The following is a 5,394-nucleotide window of genomic DNA, read 5'->3' on the forward strand; positions in this document are numbered from 1 at the left end:
ATGTACGTATTTATATAGAAGGAAAGGAGATGAGAAAACGCGATTAAACCCCTCCGTGTTATACTCTTTGTAAAACCAGTCGTAACATTATAGAGAGAGAGAGAGAGAGAGAGAGAGAGAGAGAGAGAGAGAGAAAGAGAAAGAGAGAAAAATAACGCGATACGTTTCTTATTTTTTTAAAGGTGATGCGTTAAAGCGATTGTAATTTTGTGCGTGAGAGTGCGATTGAATATATGCGTGTGAGTTAGATAGTTGTATAAGGCGTGATGATTTAATTGTATAAAGAAAAGTGATGGAGTGATACGGGAACGTCTACGACGACGATAAGTCGACAAATAAAAATAAAAAAAAGAAAATAAATGAAAATAAAACCTAAGGACTGCGACGCGATTTATTGTTTACCTTCATTGTATTCTTTTCATTCTCGAAATTAAAAATCCAACGAGGCTGAGACACGGTGAGTACTCGACATTAATTATTTAAAACTACTTTTTAACCAACCCCCCCCCCCCCCCCCCCCCCCCCCCCCCCCCCCTCCCCACTCCCCCTATAAAATCTGCTTTAATGCTTATCGCGAACCTCGTTTTGCTCAAGCGAGAGAGAGAGAGAGAGAGAGAGAGAGAGAGAGAGAGAGAGAGAAATTCGAGACTGGGAATGCTCGGGGCGGGCACTGCGCGTCTCTCGGCCTCGTTGGACCAACAGCAAAACAACAAATCCACGGAAACGACGAACTATAAGACTTGATTGACTGCGACGGCGACTGCGTTAAACCCGTACAACAATATTATCTTGGCTAAGGATTGTACGAAGGAAAGGATGATTAATGAAAATGAAACGACCAACAATAGAAAATAGTTTTTAATGTCGAAATAGTTGAAATAGGATTGTGTTGGCGCGATCCCTGGCGCAGCGCAAAATCCTCTCCGCGGCTCCTCCCTACATGGCTCTCGCTCCCCGTCCTCGGCTTCTATTCCTTTTTTTGCGAAGCTCTTGCAGCTTCGACTAGATATGTCCGATCGAGCGTCGGGGTGAGGGAAATGCGTCGTGTCGTGGAGCCACGGACGGTGACGAGGTGTGACCGGGTCGAAAACTGTTATACATTGGCTCGCGATCGTGATCGTCGCTCGGCGAAAGTGCAACAACATCGACGACGCTAATCGCGGGCCGATGATTTTGTTATTATTCCGAAATCTGTTAGTTTTTATTTATTTATTTTTTTTTTTTTTTTTTTTTTTTTTTTATATATATATATATAATTTTTTTTAATTATTATTATTATTATTATTATTTTTTTTGTTTTTTTTTTGTTTTGTTTTTTTGGTTTTGTTCGGCGTAATTTGAGTCTGATGGCGACGGAAGAATCATTGAATTGCCGCTGTGTTTTCTTTCTTTTCTCGATTTAGCGATAGCATCGTGGCGGCGCTATTATTAACCTTGTTGTTTATTTTTTTTTAAACCACTTGGTTTAGCACGATACGATCGACGAATCGAGAAATGGGAAAGTAGTGACATCGCCGTTTTCGGATGACATTAATAATACAGCTTCGGAGCGCGCGCGTCTTTTTGTTTTTTTTTTTTGTTTTTGTTTTGTTTTGTTTTGTTTTGCATGCACGGATCTAAAATACGAAAGGCAAGATTGAAAATTACGGGAATGTCGAGCCTCGCGCTCGCTCAGTGGCACACTTTTCTCGCTCCTTCATTTTAAGCGAAGTTGCCATAATCGACGATCAATTACATGGATATTTAGCGGGAATCGAAGCTGCGCCCGCCAGTTTTGCCGTTGTGCGAGAGCAGCGTGTGCATTTTCAACGAGTGCTGAATGAAAAACTTTTTTAAGAAAATGAAAAAAGGAAAAAAAAAAAAAGAAGAAAAGATTAAAAAATAAGGCGAAGAACAATTCCTCACTGAAATAATTGTAAAAGAATTGTCGATGAGAAAAAAATCGTCCATGAAAGAAAATTTACTACTGTGTAACTATTTAAAGTAAAATCTATTTGAATGTAAAAGCGTCAAGACATTAAAAAGGTACAAAAAGAAAAATGAAAAAAAAAAAAAGAAAAAAGTCAGAATAAAGAGAGAGAAAAAATGGAAATATTAAGGAGAAGTGTCAATCGAACGGTTCAATTGTTATTACATTTTAATTCTTATTACATTTTAAGCAGGAATAGGAGATCGCGATTTTTTTTTCTCCGTTAGAGGATATTCATTCAACGACGAGTGCTAAAACAGTGTGAAATAAAGACGTTCGAGTCATTAATGGCGAGATAAAGATGGAAAATGTTAATTCTTGGGTTGGATTTTGTTTGCGCGTTGAAAATAGCGAGTCGAACGAATCTGTGCTGGAGGTAACGCGTGCGTAAGACATTAGAAAAGAAATATATGTCCGAAGGTAAAAAATAGGTGAAGCTGCGTGTAGAGTAGAATGCGGGGGAAAAAAAAACTGTGTGCGAAAAAGATGGTCGTGATGAGGAGGAAGAAGGGAGATTATCGAGAGCAATGAGAACGAACGGGAATAGCAAACATGAAATTTAGCTGCGCGACCATTGGATTTTCCTTAACAATAAACAACACCCACTTATCGTTTGTCGATCGGCCCATATGGAATGTTCACACAAACATGAGGCGGTTAAGAAGTCGTTAATCCGTGTGCAAAGCTTGCGACCTCGAGCACGGCGACGGCGGAATTTCAGTTTTCTCCTCCTCCTCCTCCTCCTCCTCCTCCTCCTCCTCCTCTTCTTCTTCTTCTTTCATTTTTTCAATAACTTTTAATCAGGCGATTCATTCCATTCACCCAATGTATTCGCTTTAAAGTGTTTGTGTGAAGATTCTTTGATGATTTTACCGAGACTAATCGATGTCGATGCCCTTTGAAAGTTTTGTTCTCCGAGGAGATAACAACGTCGTCTTCTAACAAATTCAATCGACCAAGAGTACACGATATAAAGTAATTCAGTGGGTCCTCGAATCTCTCCTCCTCCCTTATATCAATCGACTTTCTTACTTTTCCTTTTAGCAAAACTCACTTTCTTCCTCCAGGCACACACTAGCAGTCATCGTTTCGCATAAACAGCAAATAATAAAATATGCATCAAAGCAGCATCCTACCGACACAAAAATATTGTACATTTTCTTGATAACGCTACCACTGTAAAACCATACGAGCTCGAAATCTTTAACATTTGTCAACAAAAAAAACAGTGCGAAATAAAAGGATGATAGAAGTGCATGCACCTCGATACAGAATAAAAAAAAAAAAAAAAATCACAATTTAACAGAGAAAACACACGCGCGAAGGACTATTATAAAAATTAAAAAACAGCAGATCGATTTGTAATGTTTTATGTGTAACATTCGATTGAGGATTGTATGTAATTGTGTACGTATTATGTGATATGTATGCGCCACTGCCTGCGCATACACGCGTATATGTATATTTTACAATGCAGTCCGTGTGTTAGATACATTCTCCTTTTTCTATCGTGACGAAAAATAAATTATTCTAGTTAATAAAAATTATTATGTTTTATTTAAATTGCCTAGATCCTTAGATCCGCTCCCCCCCCCCTCCCCCGAACTAATGAGATTGGTATTCGAATTGACATTCGTTTAACATTAATCGTATAAATGGTATTGTATTTGATGAAAAATTTATGCTCGAGGGTATGTGCGATCTTAAAAAAAAAAAAAATCATTGAAGTCAATATGAGCGGGCAAATATTATTTTGTTTAAAAAGCTGTTGCAATGAAAAATTTTGACAAATCTTAAGGTAAATGTATTTTATGCCAATTGATAAAGTTAAAAATTAAGCTTATTTTTCAACAACAAACGTAAATGCATTTTCAGACTATCGGATTTTTGTTATTCGTTGGTTATTCGTTGGTTATTCCTTGTTTATTCGTTGGTTATTCGTTGGTTATTCGTTGGTTATTCGTTGGTTATTTCGTTGGTTTAATAAATCCTTGGATGTGATCAAATTTACGAGGAAATTACATCGGTATTGGATTATATTATATACAGTTGAACTTGGTCGAATAAACTTTGTAACAAATTTGTTTTTTTTTTTTGTTTTTTTTGTTTTTTGTTTTTTTTTTTTTATGAATTACATTTTATTCCAATAACACAATGTAATTGATAGCATAACACACCATCGACTTTATTATAACATTAATAAATAATATACCAGGTGATAATTATTTCGCTGTAATTTATTAATCAATACAGTACATACTTATAAAAAAGATAACGGAGATGGATAATTTCATTTAATTTTCTGTTTTTGTCTCTTTTATTTTTTAATTTTTTATTAAAATAACAGCTAATTAAAATAAATTTTATTTACAGTTACAACTGTATCGATACATTATTGTAAGAGTTGCGAGAAAATACAAAATTATTTTGTCGGATAACCGTGTTGCTTCGGCAATTAGCTACAATCGATTAGTTCTATTTAAAAAATCTAATTATAAAAAATACTCTGTCTTAACGCAGTGAATTTTAATTTTTTACATGCAATGCAAAATTATAATTGTACTGTTTGAAAAGGAAGTATTTGGCTAAAAGGCTAATTTTACCAACATCTACAAAAATGTCCAAGAAAATCATGCATTGGGTAGAAGCATATTTGGCTTAATAATATCTCGATATGAAGTATTTAATAAGTTTAGCTCTTATTAACTATTCACAGTTATTTCTATTTGTTGATATTATACAGATTGCAGTCATTACGAGTAGGTAGAAAAAAAAAAAATAAAATAACGCGACAAAGCAATTATTTCTTAGTTCATTAGGCGCGAATTAAGCGAAAGAGAATAAATACATTCTGTACATACATTACTATGAAGAAGATCGCATTTTGTTTAAAATTAATTGCATAATTAAGTCCATAACAAGATTTTTGAATTCCTGAAAAAACTTGTAGGACGATTATTTGATCGACTGTACAATTATTTAATGCATCAATAATTAAACTTACAAAGAATATGTTTGAATTGTGGTTTCCTTTGCCTTTTATTTTTTTTTTTTTTTTTTTTTTTTTTTTTTTTTTTTGTTTCTTTTCATCCTTTATTATCTCATAATTATTTTACTTTATAAAATCTTCATAATTTTTGCCATTGCGTCTTCGTATAACAGCAGAATCGCCTCAAAATCTCAATAATAGCACGGGATTAAACGGACATTGTACAAATAATTTCATCGCTTAAGTCACGCTTAGTCCTTCCTACATAACAATTACTAATCGACTCAATTTTAACTATTTTAAGATACATATTAGACATACGATTAGATATTGAAAATTCGCTTAATGCCTCGAAAATTACGTCAAATTCATGATAAATAATTCTACCTGCCGCCACCCCCCCCCCCCCACCCCCCCCCCCACAATCCCCCAATCG

This window comes from Ceratosolen solmsi, unplaced genomic scaffold (assembly GCF_000503995.2).
Source record: "Ceratosolen solmsi marchali unplaced genomic scaffold, CerSol_1.0 scaffold29, whole genome shotgun sequence".
Classification (NCBI taxonomy): Eukaryota; Metazoa; Arthropoda; class Insecta; order Hymenoptera; family Agaonidae; genus Ceratosolen; species Ceratosolen solmsi.